Here is a 16,602-nt window from a genome sequence, read left to right as displayed (position 1 = left end):
CTGCCCACCCTGCTGTACCCGATCTTTCTTGGAACAAAGAACTTGCTTTTGTAAGATGGATAGGGTCAAAGAGGAGCCTGGGGGAGAAGGTTAAAGCTGTGTCTGAGGCCAGGGTTGATGGTTAGTCTGGGGCTAGAACAGGGTCACTGAGGTCAGGGTTAAGGGACGGGTCTATGAGTGGGGAGTGACACTCAGCCCAGCGCTGACCACTATGGCTGGGGATCCCCGCTGCCTGGCCTGACCCTCAGCCTTCCAGCCCTGCTCTCCTCAGCCCTTCTGGACCTGTGGACAGGAGGGGTGACCCCACCCATGGCAGAGGTGCCCTGCGTTTGTCCCTCAGGCTCATTTGTGTATGTCGCTCCTTGGGCTCACCCAGGACGATTTCTCAGGAGCATTTCGTAAGCCACCTGCCTGTGTTTAAGCCCACTGACAGCAAGAACAGCTTTGGGACAAGATCCACCGATCCCCCGCCCATTGCTACAGACTTAATTACAGAGCCCAGCCGCAGTAAGTGGCCACCTTCCGCCCCCACACGGGGCAGGGGCAGGAGAGGGGACGGGTTTGTGCTCCACACGGCCGTATCAGGGAGAGAAATCAGAGAGCCTTTCCCAATAGTGTGATCAGCCTGGGCAGAACCCATGACCATGGTGGTGACATTTTCTCAGACTGCTTTGTGTTCCTTGTCTGGGTTCCTTCCCCCACTTTCAGCAATATTGTCCCCATCCCCCACACACCTGGGGTTATTTCACCCTGAAAAGGAAGGCCTGGAATCCCTGCCACCTCATAAAAGGAGTCTGAAGGGGCAGTGTGTAAGCCCAAAAGAGGACCACTTGCTGGTGGGATCACTGCCCCTGTGCCCAGCAAATGCGAGGCCCTTTTTGGCCACTGGGGTCTTCCTGAAGCCCAGTAGCAGTAAGGCTCTGGCGAACTGTGGCAGGAGCGATGTCCTCTCCTTCTTTAGTGTCTAGTCCCCTAGCCAAGAGCTCCTAGGGAGCTGCCCCTGAGCTGTCAGAGAAAGGAGGCTGCTGAGGGCACTCCTGACCAGGTGGCTCCCACCACCCACACCTACAGCCCACCCCATCTGTGGGGCCCGTTCCCTCTTCTCAAGCCTCATCACCACCCCGGGAACCCACCTTACAGGAGCCCGGCAGGTCTGCCCTGCCTCCCCAGCCCACACTGCCCTGGGCCCGACGTGGACCACCTGCCCCACGTCTCCCTGGACCTCCTTAGAGCTCTTTACCTCTTCTGCAGACAGCGCGCAGCTCCTCGGCACAGCTCTGCCCTCAGCTGGCAGACCATGTTCAGCCGTAAGCCAAATCCAACCCGCCATCTGCATCCCTAAGGCCCCACAGACGGAGAGTGGTTTTCACAGGTGAACACTTGCTATTAGTCAGACCATAGGGAGACCACTAACTTTAAACCCCAATTGAACAAAATGTTATAGTCCTCAAAAAATTTCCATTTCCCCCATTATTGACCTCTTAGTATGTCTTTAATTGTACTCATTATTACATTTTAAATTTCATCAATTAAAAAATTGGTGCAGGGATCCCTGGGTGGCGCAGCGGTTTAGCGCCTGTCTTTGGCCCAGGGTGCGATCCTGGAGACCCGGGATCGAATCCCACGTCGGGCTCCCGGTGCATGGAGCCTGCTTCTCCCTCTGCCTGTGTCTCTGCCTCTCTCTCTCTCTCTGTGACTATCATAAATAAATAAAAATTAAAAAAAAATCTAAAAAAAAAATTGGTGCAAATTTGTTTTTTTCTTTTGTTATTTTAAGTGCCTATGATTTCTTCCATTTGTCCTCTTGGCCTGCAAAGTTGAAAATAATTTACTGTGGGATCCTCACGGGAAAAGTTTGCCAACTGCTGATCTAAATCCTTTCTTTGAACAGTCAAGTCCCTTAACCATTAGCATCCCTGCTTCCTCCCAGCCCAACCAGACTTCTTGAGTTCAAATCCTGGCCCTTCTGTGTACCGTCTTGAGTAGGTTATTTATACTCTTTGGTCCCCGGCTTCTGCATCTATAAAATAGGGATAATAACAGCATGATAATTCGGTAAGTTATTATGAGGACTGAATCAGTTAATATTTATGAAGCTCTAGAACAATGACTGACACATAATGAGCCTAGGTATATGTTTGATGAATAAATAAAGCCTCTCCCAGCCCAGTGCAACCTTGAGCATCCATTAAATTTCTATCTCCTTCATATAGTTCCCTTCTCCTTTCACTGAACCCCTATCTGCATATCTTATCTCTGGCACACAATGAGAGCAGTGATAACATAGGTACTGTACTCCTTCTGCTCTGTTCCCTACAAGCTCCTTGAGGGCAGGGATAATGTCTTCTCTTCCTTGTTTCCAAGATGATTACAAGACGAAGCCATACACAAATACACACTCACACAGACGAGTGATATTCAACATCTAGAGCAGGCAAGAGCATTCTTAACATAAAAGTGACTGGAGTGGTTCTGGAGGAAAAAAATTTTAATTTGAATGCTTAGAATGTAAGTTTTCTGTATGTCAAAAAAAATTAAACAGACTGTAAAGTCAAGTAGGAAATGTAGAAACAATATTTGAAACAAATTTGGCCAGTAAAGAGAGAGCTAATGTCCTTATTATACAAAGAGTTCTTAGAAATTGATATGATAGGGCAGCCCCAGTGGCTCAGTGGTTTAGCACCACCTTCAGCCCTGGGTGTGATCCTGGAGTCCCGGGATCAAGTCCCATGTCAGGCTCTGTGTGTAGAGCCTGCTTCTCCCTCTGCCTGTGTCTCTGTCTCTCTCTGTCTCTCATGAATAAATAAATAAAATCTTTTAAAAAATAAAATAAATTGATATGATAAAAAGAACTAGGAACAAAATAGATAAATGGTAAAAGGAAAAATAGAAAAAAAGTGAAATATAAATGGCCAACAGCCATGTAGAAATGTTGTAATCATTAATTATCCACAAATGCAAATCAAAAGAATGACAAAAAATAATACTCCACATTAAATTTATAAACAGTTTTTAAAATAAGATTATCTAAGTTTGGCAAAGGAACTACCAGTGGGCGTGTAAATCGGTCATTTCAGTGAATTTGGCAATATGAATCAAAGGCCTTTTTAAAAAGACATCTTTTTACAATTATATCTCAACAACAATGGGGCAGGGAGGGAAGGGGGTTTTACCCTTTGACAGTATTGTGACTCCTGGGAACTCAGCCTAAGGAGTGGATAAAGACTTATAAACAATCTTGTGAAAAACTGAAAATGACTTACATGTTCAATAATAGGGATTGATTTAAGAAATTATGGTCTGCCCATATGACAGTATATTATGTATTGATTTAAAATATGTTAACAAAAAGCATTTCACGACATGAGATATAAAATTGTACAAAGAGTTTAACTGCAAGTATGGTTTTTAGTGCATAAAAGAGATTGGAAGGAAATGTGCATGACTGTCCACCTTTCTGTACAGTCAGGCAGCTTCCAGGGAGTTGAGCTTACAGGAGGAGACTGTTCCAATCTGGGACATGTCCTTCTACCCTACATGAAGGACTCTGTGCATTGATACACGGGAGCCTCACTGTATCTGTGGTCATGTGAGAGAATGTCTTTATTTGTGGACACGGGTGGGAAAGCACGTGCCTGCGTAGGCTCTGGGTTTATGTAGGCATGTCTTCCACTTCAGGTTAAGCAAATTAATTAGCAAGTGATATGGACATTCCTCAGCCTGCACACCCTGACCATAAGGGGCCAGTAACTGTCCCCATAAAAAAGTATCCAGAGCACTCAGCCCCCAAGCTGACCCTAGCCAAGGGTACCTTCACACTCAATTTGGATGTAGACAACCTCAGGGGACCATGACTGGAGCTGGTCCATGGCAGCCCAGGTCTGAGTAGAGGTGACCTGGAGGATCCCAAAGGCCTAGAAGGAGGCTGCAGTTGCTTCCCAAGGCTCTGGAAGGCCAAGATCTACATAGCCTCAGAGTGACCTTCAGGTGATGTTGGCCCAGTCTCAGCATTGTCCATGTGAGGGTCCCGCAGAGAAAAAGCCCACCACTTCCAGGTTGAGATGGGCCTAAGTGCCCTCCACAGACCCAGATGTTTGGTGGCAGCCCTCTGGCCCAGTGCCTCTCAGGCCCTCTTCTGTTTCCATTCCCAAGAAGAGGCAACACGATAAAGTGATTTTCCACTAAGAACTTCCTGTGTGATTGTCATCTCCCCAGATCTCCACCCGTTGGCCTGGTTGGAGATAAGGCCCCAGGAGCAGATGGGAGCAGACTCCCGGAGGTGTGCCAGGATGGTATCTGGAGCACCCAGCCCAGATCACAGGGTGTGGAACTCCCCAGAGTCCCCAGCACCTTCCCCTGAGCCTCGGCCCTGCTGCCTAACCCTAAATTGAACCCTGACCTCGGGCACTTGGCCTCTGAGGGCCCACCCTCCTTCAATCAATCAGGTCATCCTGTCCACCCCTCCGCCTCCAAGCCTGGCTGTGTGTGTGCTCCACTTGGCACACGTCTACCAGCACCTACTCAGTCTCTGGGGAGCTCCCTCAGAATCCGGACCAGCCACACCAAGTCTGAGTCACCGGCAACCCTCCTGTGAAACGAGTAAGCGATGATTTAGCCGGAGAGTGGAGAAACATCCACTAAAGTCCAGCTGAGGGTGCCCAGATTCTGAAGAGGCTGGGCAGACTAGGATCAGGGATGCAGGGCTCTTCCCAGAGAACCTGCACATCCCGTCCATCCCTGAGTTACAGGAGCACCAGAGTGCCGGGCATGGATGTCATGCTACCTTCTTAGAGCTTACAGTCTAGATGGGAAGATTGAAGACAAGTAAAATTGCAACTGCATAGGGGCTTTAGACCAGAATTTCATGGTGCTGGGAGAGCCCAGACAAGCATGGGGTACGGCTCACGGGGGAGGGCAGCTTGTCCTCTGCCCTGTGCTCCAGGCCTATGGGCCAGGTGCTCCCAGCACTGTGTGAGTTCCTAAAGTGAGCCTGAGCCTCAAGCCAGATCTCTCCCTGTGCTGCATGGTCCTCCCAGATGGCAGGATGTTCACAGCGCCTGGGGACTGGGTTAGCATTGAGGGGAATCCACCCATCCTCAGAGGGTTAGCACTGAGGGGACTCCACCCATCCTCAGAGTAAGAGGTAGAATGCACACTACAATCAACCAGCCCCAAGTGGGCAGCCAAGGGTGGAGGGGTAGTGCTACAGAGATCAGGAAAGGTTTCTGGAGAAAATCATGTCCGAAGGAGAACTCAGGGCTGTGCCAGGTGCTGCGCTGAGCTGATGTCCCCCAGCAGGAGGAAAAGCTAGCAGTGAGGCTGGGCGGATGAGCATGAGGCATGAGCCAGAAGTGAAAGGTGGCAAAGGTGGGCCAAGGAGGGGCCAGTGGGAGATGAGTTCTGTGGGCAGCCAGCTGGGCCCTGGGGGCCGAGGTCAGCCTCCTGTCCCTATCCTAAGCACACTCGGAAGCCATTGAAGGATTTTAAGCAGATGGTGGAATGAGGAACTTTGCATCTTGCTGTCCCCTTGGCTGCCAGATGGAAAACCAACAGAGAGGCCAGCAGAGAGGACCAGGGGCCAGTCACAAGGCTTTGGCAGCAGACCAGCCAGGGGGCCCCAACCCAGAGTGGGCAAGGAGGCAGGCAGATGTGGGGAGAGTGGGGAGCCCTGAGCAGCGGCCTCCAGGGGAACCCACGGGAAGCAGGACACAGATAGAGACAAGATGCCAGCACTGAGGATGAGGCAGCAGGGATGTCAGCCCCCCAGTCTCACTCTCCAGGCATTGACCCCATGTACCTGGGTCAAGGTGTAGTTTCAGAGGCCAAGATCCTTATCCTGAGGTCCCTGGACCTCTTGGGAGTCTGTGGAAAGAGTGCAAAGGTTGAAAAATTGGATGAAGAAAAAAATTCCATCTTTCTTTTCACTAATCCCTAACTGAATTCTCTTTCAATTATGCATGTAAGACCACAAACCACAGCAGGGCTCTGAAGTACCGGTGACTCTCACCAATAGAAATCAGATAATTTTCATATCACATTACAGCTAGGAAGAGTCCTTGAAATATCATAAATTCTCATCACTGCACTGGAATTGCAATAATGATTAGACCTTCTGCTAGATCTTATTGTTTAAAGTACTTAGAGAAAGCACGTGTATTATTATATCACAACTTCGGCCCTGTGTCGTTCCCACCCGATGATGGCTTTCCCACAAGCAGCCTCTATGCCGCCAGCCATCCTCACAAGCAGAGAAAAAAGCACCCAGTTAACCCAAGAAAGCTAATAATTAGTTTCCCAACAACCCATTAAAATTGTTTGGTGTTCAGCTTTTATTTAGTGGAAATGGAGACACAGATTTTTCAATTAATACAAATTATGCGCTTCTTTATGTTTGAAATAAGAAATCAATTGGTTGCAGTAAATGTAATATATTTCAATTTACTTGGAATTGTCTTTATTTCAGAATCTTCTCCTGATTTATAACTGGCCACTAGTAGCCACACCCTTTAACTCACACACATACCATTACCAAGCCTGATTCACAATATATTTAAACATTATTTGCATTCGGGTTCATGGGCATCCACTAGCCACATTTTTCCAGTTCTCAGTCCTCCTTTTTTGAAACTGGACCTGTTAAGAGGGTCATGTCAAAGCCTTTGAACCATATATAATAAAACAAATCCCTCCTTCCCAATAAAAGTGCTACATGCACCGTGCATTATTTGGTTGCAGGATTTCGAGTCATCGCCGCTTGGACTGGGTCCCAGGTGAGAGGCATGCCATGTAACTACGTCATGCAACATGCACATGCTTATCGTGGAAATACATGGATGAGATAGGTGGCATAAAATTTTCTTAGTTTTGCTTGAGGACATAAAATTTTTCTTAGTTTTGCCTATTTCAGTGGGAGAAGAGCTAATAGGCATTTGGTCATTTATAGATGGGGTCACATGTAGACGCCTAAGTTAGATGGCACCATTTTCCCACTTGAATCTTTTGTGCTCTCTATGGACTGGTTTGTGACAGGTACCCAGGTTTGCTTTCCCTGAATTAGGTTCTGCCTGCTACGGGGAACTGGACTCCAGACTGCCTCCCTTCAGGGTCCCCCTAAATCATCCCCTACAGCCCCCTATTCAAAGAAGCCAGAGACTCACCAAGAGTCTCACTGAAACAGGGCAAGAAGTGTTGACCTAACTGTTGGGGCACTGGTGAACATGGAGAAGGGCTATCCTGAAGCCTCCAAATGGACCTCGTCCTCCCACGGCACAGGTGTAAAGTGGCCTGAGGTGCTTCTGGTACCCAAACTTCCCATGGGGTTCTCAGTCTGCTCTCCTTTTCTTTGCTCCCCCTATCCCACCCCATCACCCACCTGGGGAAGAAAGTGTTAGATTATGGCATTCATGGCAATGGGAACAGTGACACCCTTCCCAAGGAAATGGGCCTATAATAAGGGGATGTGCCTTATTCCAAAAGGGTGAGTCTCCATTGCTCATGCTCAAATCCAGGCAGCATAACATTTAGCTGGGGCTACCTGGAGAGGAGACTTCTGGATATACCTCCAGTAAAACTCATTGTACCTGTCTGTGAGGTGGCCAGCCTTCTGAGCTTGATCCTTCTTGGGAAAGTCTTTGGCTTCCTGCCATCCCCCAATCTCTATCGGATGTAGTTGTAGACATCCTGTGAGCTGCCCCATGCCCTGCTTCCTGGGAAAGAGGGCACGACCCAGGAAGTCTCGTGTTTTTCTTCTGAAGTACAGGCTATGCCAGGGAAAGAAGGAGAGCCGGCTGGGGCTGAGGAACCAGTGAAATTAGCACAGGACGGCTTCCTGGGGGAAGAGGCGCCTCAGCCCCTCACCAGTACTGCCCAGAACATTCCACAGACATTCAGAAACTTCTGTAATCTGACCCTCCCCTCCCCTATACACACACCCTATGATCTGGCCCTTGAATACAAATTCATTCCATTCCACTGGCTATTTCCTTGCCCAGAGTGCCTTCTACCCAGTTTGTTTCTTCTCTGATAGTCTTCTGATGGCTTTCATGGACTGCTGTTAAGCACCTGCCCACCAAGACTTCTCCCACAGCCCCTGGCCAGCCCCTGTGACACAGCCATCCATGAGGCTATTCCTTCAGGGCCCCTGTCTCCTCCTTCTCCCTTTGCCTAAAGTATCCGGCGAATCGAGTCATTTCCCCCAAGGTCACATCTTGCTTCCCTAGATCAGAGAATCGAGGCCAAGAGTTAGGGAATGGCAGCCAGGCTTAGGGCCAGGAGTGACAATAAATGGAAGAGCTCCTGGAGTCGGACAGGCTGTATCTCTGCACTGGCTTTCCTATGAACTAACTAGTTGGGTACTCTTGAACCTCAGTCTTCTCATCTGTAAAATAGGACTATCTGAAAGCAGTTTGTAACCTGCACAAGGCTGAGCCCCTGGATGGAGATGGTTACTCAGGAACTGCTGGCTGAATAGGTGACAAGTGAGCAAATTCCAGGCTGGGGCAGGGATCTGGGGCAGGAGTGGGTGGCTGCCCGCCTCACCTATACACAGGACCAACCCTGGGCTTGAGTTCCCATTCTTCCCCGCTGGATCCAGGGATTTGCCAAACAAGCAGCTCTCCTCTGGAAAGAAAGTGACTCAGGCCCCCAGGAGAGCTGGAATGAATCAGGGAGGCAGGGACTGAGTGTAGGGCCCCCACCCAGGGGCCTGGGCCTCTCCCAGCAGGAAGAACGTGAGCCAGTGCCCAGAGCTCACTGGGTGAGAGGGCAATCCTGCCGAAATGTGCCCCTGGCTAGCCAATGGGGCATAATAATAATCACTGCCATACTCCCTCCCACATTCCAGGCCTGTCGGGGCACTTCCACCAGTACTATCTTGTCATGCACAAATCTCCGAACCCTGCGTCAGGGAGGCCTCGGTTCTAGCTCTGCCGCTTGTCCTCGCCGGCCCAGGCAAGTCACACAGGCCTCTGTTCCCTCTCTGTTAGGGGGCATGGTGGACCCAGGCAGCCCTAGCCCCTTCCTGCCCTGGCTGTCTCTGAGAGGCAGTGGATGCAGAACGCAGGAGTCCCTGTCCTGGGGAATAGACAGGTGTGAATCCCGGCCCTGCCACTCACCTGCTGCATGGCCGGACCTGTTTCCTTGGCAATCCCCATGCTCCTGTTCTGCCATGACTGTGGGACAACTGGAGCCAAGTCCTCAGCCTGGACCTCTCCCTGTACGCCAGACCTTGCTGGCTCCACTGCTCTGCTGGGGATGCACGATAAGCAGCTCAAACCCAACACGCCCAAGACTGTACTCTGATCATCCCCCAAACCAGAAAAGAACCTTCTCCACCCTGTAGCTCACTAAATGGTAACTCATCCTTCCAGTTGTTCAGGCCACAAATTTGGACTCTCTAGTTCTCTGCCACCCCACATCCAGTCCAGCGGCAAATCCTTTGGCTCTGCCTTTAAAATTGATCCAGAATCCCACTATTTCTCACCACACCTCTCCTCCCACCCTCACTCCCTTTGAGTCTTGGCCATCCCACTGAAATTGCAGCACCCCCTTCCCAACATCCGCAGTCCACTTTATTCTTATCGTTCTCCATAACACTTACTAGCTTCTTTTTTTTTTTTTTTTAAGATTTTATTTATTGATTCATGAGAGACACAGAGAGAGAGAGAGAGAGGCAGAGACACGGGCAGAGGGAGAAGCAGGCTCCATGCAGGGAGCCCGACGTGGGACTCGATCCCAGGTCTCCAGGATTACGCCCTGGGCCGAAGGCGGCGCTAAACTGCTGAGCCACCCGGGTTGCCCCACTTACCAGCTTCTAACGTCCTAGATAATTCACATGTCTACTGTGTGTCCTGGTTATTGTCTTTCTCCTCCTTCTGAAATGTCAGTTCCAGATGGGCAGGGCTTCTTGTCTGTTTCACTAACTCATGGATCTGACACATGGTACATAATCAGAAGTTCTAGAATGGATGGATGGATGAATGAATCAGTCTATAGATTGTAATGGTTAAGAGAACCTTGGTAATCCACCATTTCCTAATTGTGTGATACAAACTGTTTATGCCTCAGTTTCCAAATGTATAAAATTAAGCTAATAATGGTACTTGACTTGTGGGGCTGTTGTATGGATCAAATAAAGGGTTCGCTCCAACACGGGTGGTGGGGAGGTTGGGGAGTAGGCATGCCATATGCTCAATAAGTGTCCACTGTGCCCATGATGCCATTTACACAGCATCACTGGGAGCCAGGTGAGTCGGGGCCCACGGCCCATTTCCAGACTAGGAGATGCTCTTAGAAGCTCCTCTCAGCACAGTCAACAGGCTCTTCTTGCTCAGAGTCTAGGGAGGGCAGAGTCTAGAACCAGGCTCCTCTCCAAAGGAGTCAGGCAGCTCTGATGCAAGTGCTGGGTCACCCTGAGATACTGGGACTGTGACATGGAGGGACCGGGACCAGTGGGGAAAGCAGTGGCGAGAGGGTGAGGGTACCAGGCCTCAAGGGGTGAGTGGTCTCTCTGGGGCCAAGGAGAAGCTGTTCCCATAACAGATAGATTCCCCTTCTAGGAGCTAGGAACAGAGGGCTTTTCTAGGCTTGGAGTCTAAGCAAACCTTCCTAGTTTTCTTTGAGCAGCAAGAGCAGTGTGCAAATTAGCCCTGATCAGAGAAATTGTTAAAATCCACTCAGGGGAGACTCGCAGAAGCCCAGTAAAAGCCAAGGTTGGGGCCCTCATCAAACCCATCATACCCCTCACCATATCCAGAGGTCCACTGAGGCAAGAGAATCTGACCAGATCCCACTACCTGGAGAAATGTGGAGCTAGGGTCAAAAGTCAGGCTTGTGGCCTAAACCTAAACCACTCTCCTTCCACAGAGAGCCACAGTTTGGGCCAAGGCCTGCTGCTTCTCACCCCAACCAGAAGCTACAGTGGGCACTTGTTTCCAGGTCTTCAGGGCCCAGAAAATTCCCTTTTTCCACACCCTGTAGCTTGAGAGGACATCCAACCAAGGGGAAAGACACAGGTGTTCACATGAATCCCCTCTAAAGGTCTGTGAGTGGCTATTGACAACCAGTTGATTTTTCATTTATACTCTTACTTCCAGAGGGGACATGAGGTAGCTTACAATGAGATACATGCACATAATGCTGCAAAGAAATAAAAACAATGAATAAAAATTCCAGAGGAGAAAGACACAAATATGTCAAACATAGAAACTGACACAATCATATCCCCAATAGCCAAGATTTAAAAAGTCTCCAGGAGTCATAGAACCATCTTCTTTCATCCTTCTCCAAAACCTGGCATCCAGGAGACCCTTGAAGAATGCTTGTGGCTGATGAAAAAGTGGATGCCCCAATCTCTGGGGCAGCCTGGGTTCACACCCTGCTTTGGCCAAGCGACGCCATGGAGCATCTTGTCCTCGTTTTCTTGGTCTCTCCCCCAGAGGTTAGTCTAGGTCACGCATGAGGATGCTTGCCTTGCTCTTCTCTCTCCCCTGAGAAATGGTCTGTGGGTAAGACCCCTCAACCCATCTATAGGAAGTGTGCCCCTGGCTCATGAAGTCATCGCTGACCTTGGCACCTGTCTTGTTGTCTTAATGAATCAGGCCTCACTAAGGAGAAAGCCTCAGGTGGCCAACTGGAGTCATTCAAAATGACTTAATTGATTTACTTAATTGAAAAGAGAGGAAAAGAAGCCAAACCCTCCTGAGAGCAGTTTGGGTATCTGTTTGGGTCACAAGTACCATGGATAGGTCCCCAGCATGGTGGCTCTGACTCAGGGGACTCACCCCACCCTTATCCCAGCTTTACCTTAGAAAATCCATGGTGGGAGGGGCAGTTTGGGCCTTGGATCCTCACTAGCTCCAGAGAGCCAGGCAGCTTGGGATCATGGCAAGACCATCAACAGAGGAGGAACAACCTGGCTTTTGTGACCTAGGTTTAGAGAGCCAGACCCTGGCAGATTTCAACCCAGGAGCCTTCCTGGAGGAAATAGGCTGGGTCAGGCAACCCACAAAGAATGGTAGCTCTAGGGAAGTGAGGCTAGGAAGGAGAGGCCTTCTTAGGGGGGAATGCAGAGAGGAGCTCATGGAGAGGCTGGACCAGGCCCTAAAGGCCCAGAGCCCCCAAGGAGCTATAAGAAGTGAGGGTGGCAGGGGAGGCCAGCTTAGACACCGCCATCTGATCTCTACCCCATGAGAAAGACCTGGTATGTGTGTGTTGGGGTAGGGGTGATGGTGGAAGAAGGAAGGGGAATCTTAGCTTCACTGCGTGTCCCTGCCCTTGCAGAACACTGAAATGGTAGAGTTACAATATCAGTGATGTCTGACATCCATGGAGCAGTCACAGTGCCAGGACCTTCACCTGGTGCTTCCCAAGGCCCCTCTCGTCTAATCCTCATGGCCCCACCAGCTAAGTGACATCACCGCCCCACGTCACAGCTGAGGAAGCTGAGCCCAAGAACACACAGCTAATCATGGTGGTACCAAGACTTGATTGCAAGCTTGACAACTCCAGTACCCCAGCTATTCCTATCCCCTCCTTGGACGCGTTCCTTGGATGACTGAGACACAAATCAGGCTCCTGGGGATCCCTGTGTGGCTCAGTGGTTTAGCGCCTGCCTTTGGCCCAGGGCATGATCCTGGAGTCCTGGGATCAAGTCCCACATCAGGCTCCCTGCATGAAGTCTGCTCCTCCTGTGTGTGTCTCTGCCACCACCCTCCCTCCCCCATCTCTCTCTCTCTGTGTATGTCTCTCATAAATAAAATCTTTAAAAAACAACAACAACAAATCAGGCTCTTGGGGATGCCCTAATCTGATGGAAGAAACACAGTTCTATCCTTAATAAGCCTGGCCCAACTAGGGAGCTCTGTCATTGCTCTTAGGGAGCACTCTGGACCAATGGAGGGTGGCGGTCTCTTCTATCTGGGAGCTGTAGTCAGAGGAAGCAGGAGGAAGGATCCTCCTCAGTGGGCATCGCTGCAAAATAGACTGAAGAGACAAAGCCAGCATCTTCTCTTCCCAGGCTGAGGCCCCCTCTCCTTGTGATCCCGTCCAGGATGCAAGGGGGAGGCAGGCAGGCACTCTCATTCAGATGCCCAGGGGTTAGAAGAGAGGACAAGGGGTTCAGAGACAGGAACTCCATCCCAGAGGCCCCCTGAGTGCCTTGCATGTCTGAGAGATGGGTCAGTCTACAATCAGGGCTAGAGCTCAGCCAGGGACCAGAACAGCGACTGTCTGAGCCCAGAATTCAGTCAAATGGCAGAGCCACAGTCAGAAGCCACCTTGAGGTCTCAGCTAGAGGTCAGGGTCAAAGGTGCATCTGAGGCTCGAGAACAGTCTGTAAGCAGCAGGCAGCAGAAGGGAGGAGCTTAGGGGTCCTGTGTGCTGGGTCTGAGGTCACAGTGAGTAACTGTGGGAACCCTCGGAATCCTGCTGCCTGTTGGTCACCTGCGAGGGAGCAGGTACCAGGTATGGCTGGGAGGGCCCCAAGGGTAGGCAGGGATCTACACCCAGCCTTATAGACTCCGTGCCCCTCATTCCTCCCAGTTGAGGTCATTTCACGAGCCCAGCCACTCCAGGACTGGGAGGAGAAGCAGAGGTTCTGAGGCGGCTCTCCCAGAGTGTGAGTCATGATTCCTGGTACTACAGCTTCTGGGCCCAGCAAAGGATGGGGGTACCCTATCAGCCTGCTGCCCTTAGCCTCAGGACCTCATGTGTCAGTAACTAAGAGTCAGCCAATGGCTAAATCCTATTGTGCCAGCCACAGTTCTAAAGCTTCATATACTTTGTTTCTTCTAATCTAATGCTGTTTATAAATAAGGAAACTGAGGCAGAGTGGTGAAACGTGTGGCTCTGTCATTTAAATCCAGACACTGTTTTAAACCCAGGCAGTCAGCCTCACTCTTAACCACTGGATAAATTAAAAGCAAGACCAAGACTAGCCCCACTCCCCGCCACTACTCCAGCAAGCTAAGGCACCACCAAAGCCCTCCCCACTGCCCCTAGACCCACTCCCCCACTGGAAGAAGCTTAAAGCCAGTGTCCGAGGTGCCAAGAAGGGAATTCCAGGAGATGGAGGCCAGTCCTTGGAGAACGGTGGACCGCATTTGCACTGTCTCCACTTATCTGGATACCTGGAATGCCACCATCTCCATCCGTTTCTTTCTATTGAACACAGGCCCATCAGCAGGCATCTTACCCAGAAGGGGCAGCCCAACAGCATGCTAAGAAACACCACACTGTGGTGGAGTTATAGATGCACAGATCACCATGTTTCTAGTTGGTGTTGGTGGCCTTAATGCCTCTGGGGCTAAACTATTATGAGGACTGGGGCTTGTGAGGGCAAGAACAGGGATCAATAAAAATAGCTAAGGTATTCAGGGCCCCAGGGCACAGCAGCACCCTACACCCTTCTGGGGGGCTCTCACTGCTCCCTGAGTTCGTCTCATAGGGGGTGAGGTAACTAGAGCTGAGATACCCAACCCATTGCACAGATGAGCAAATGGAGCCCCCCCCCCACACTCTACACAGGATGCATCAATGGCTTCCCAGGTGACACTCCACTCCCCCTAGTCCTCTGTTGCTGGAAACCCCCAATTCTGTCTTGAAGCTCATCATCCCAGCTGCTCTCAACCCCAGGGGTGAACTCTATTGGCCTAAGCCAGAGGCTCACAACCCTTTCAAACCCAACATCCTCTTTTGATAGCAAACCTTTTAATCTACTCTCTTTTCTATCCTGAAGTGAAATCCGTAGATGATACAGTTTCAAAGATTAATACAATGCCATGCTTCCCAGAAAGGAGGAATACGAAGAAAGCAATTTCTAAGAAGATAATTGTGTTTCAATATGTTATGTGGTCAAGGAGGACCACCCCAGACAAGGCACTGTGACAGCAGCAAATGCAGAAAGATCCAGTTGCTCATGCCCCATGAAACCATGCTGCCTAGGAGTGGTGGGTGGCTCTCAACCACAGAGAATTATCCATCAATTGATAATTTAGTGACTTAATTCTGCTAAGTCTTGGGCAAGAACATTTCTATACAATGGAATTAGGTCCTAGGCTTGGATAATAAAAAGCAGGCTTTTTGCCCCCATGAATGGCTGGCATGACATCCAAAGGTCATGGAAGATGCAACCACCCCAAGTATTGGAGGACACCTCCAGCTGCCCACCGGTGGTCGTCACAGCATGGCATGGCCAGGACAATCAAGCATGCCCATGGTTACCCTCTGAGAGCCAGCCATGCAAACTGATGACAGGGTCTCACCCTCCTGGCCTGAGCGTGCCATCCAATCTTGGTCAGTGGGACCAGGGGGCCATAAGAAAATGTTTTCTAACTAATGAAAGAAGAGAGAGCCTCCTTGCCTTTTAATCACATGCCATTTTAACATTTACCACCCTAAAGGAGATGCTACAACTGCTATGTCAGTCAGCCCTGGATCACCCCCCCATGTCAGAACCCCTTGCTATGTGTGAAGACAAACCAACCCTCTTGTTTTAGCTGCTTTGAAGTGGGCTTTCAGGTCCCTGTTGCTTGTTCAGGTACAAGAGACTTTTTCAGACCTAATCTCCTGACCCTCCCCTGGCTCCTCCCTCTACCTTGTCCCGAGGGACAGAAACACCCGGGACTGGTGATTTGCTCAGGGTTGCTTCCTGGAAAGGGAGTCTCCTGGGGGCTGTCCCAGGGGGTGCAGACCCTGAAAGGGTAGATCTCCCAGAGATGTGGAGGAGACCATCTGGGAACTTCTCGGGGCTGTTCCCTCCCCAGTTCCTCCTCTGACTCAAGAGACACTGGGATTAGCAGCTACATTCCTCACTGGTGTCATCCTTTATGCTTCCAAGTACTTCACAGGAGTCAATTAGCAGCAAAGCACCCCACCCGAAGTTGCCTCCTGAGGAGCCAGGGCTCCGTGAATGTGATGCGGGGCAGGACCAAACCCCGCCCGCAGTGGGCAGGGAAGCCCCCGAGTGGGGAAGAGTAGGCTGAGAGAAAGAGTGCAGGGAGGTGGCTGAAGTATGCTGTAGGGAGACGTAAGAGGACACAGACTCCACACCATGCAGGGCCTTCAGGCCTCATTGCAGCTTTAAGTTCAGCCCAGGTACAGGGGAAACCATGAAAGGGTTTAAGCACAGGGTGATGTAGTCATCACAAGCCCTTTCTCTAACCTGCCAGGGCACAAGCCCAATGGCCGGCATCCCTGCAGGCCTCACACTGTAGACAGATGCTACAGGCTGGAGTTTGGTCCTCAGTGGGGGACAGGGTGGTCTTCAAGGACTGGCACCATTTCCTGGTCTTGGGATCATCACGCTCTGGTGCTTGTTATTATCGGAGGAAGCAGTATGTGTTACAGACTGGAGTCGCTTCCTGACACGGAGTTTGAGGCCCATCATCCCTGTGCTCCAGAAGCTACCTTCACTCCCTACTGCGCAAAAGGTCAAGTCCAAGGCCATTCTCTGCACTCAAGTGGTCTCTCAGCCTTTTCCCATTTGTCCACCAACACCATCACAGAGATCCCAGCAAGCTACCCTCCCAAGACCCTGGCACCAAGCACGTCCCCACCTCTACACAGTTGCTCCCCCTGCCCCCCCAACCCCAGCCTGGCCGGACT

The 16,602-nt window shown here is 50.5% G+C and overlaps 2 long non-coding RNA genes across 2 annotated transcripts; one reads left to right on the top strand and one right to left on the bottom strand.

Annotated features, from left to right (window-relative positions):
• Positions 1-1,664: 1,664 nt before the first annotated feature.
• LOC119869677 lies at positions 1,665-9,361 on the bottom strand. The gene is made up of 3 exons (XR_005371900.1): positions 9,114-9,361; positions 5,798-5,862; positions 1,665-2,020 (listed from the first exon to the last, which is right to left on the bottom strand). It is a non-coding gene; the product is annotated as an uncharacterized LOC119869677 (long non-coding RNA).
• Positions 9,362-13,418: 4,057 nt separating this feature from the next.
• On the top strand, positions 13,419-15,083 carry LOC111090667. Its single transcript, XR_005371899.1, has 2 exons — positions 13,419-13,615; positions 14,735-15,083. It is a non-coding gene; the product is annotated as an uncharacterized LOC111090667 (long non-coding RNA).
• Positions 15,084-16,602: the final 1,519 nt, after the last annotated feature.

This window comes from Canis lupus, chromosome 17 (genome assembly GCF_011100685.1).
Source record: "Canis lupus familiaris isolate Mischka breed German Shepherd chromosome 17, alternate assembly UU_Cfam_GSD_1.0, whole genome shotgun sequence".
In the NCBI taxonomy this organism is placed as follows: domain Eukaryota; kingdom Metazoa; phylum Chordata; class Mammalia; order Carnivora; family Canidae; genus Canis; species Canis lupus.
Note: the sequence above shows the minus strand (reverse complement) of the source record. Positions and strands in the feature narration are given on the sequence as shown.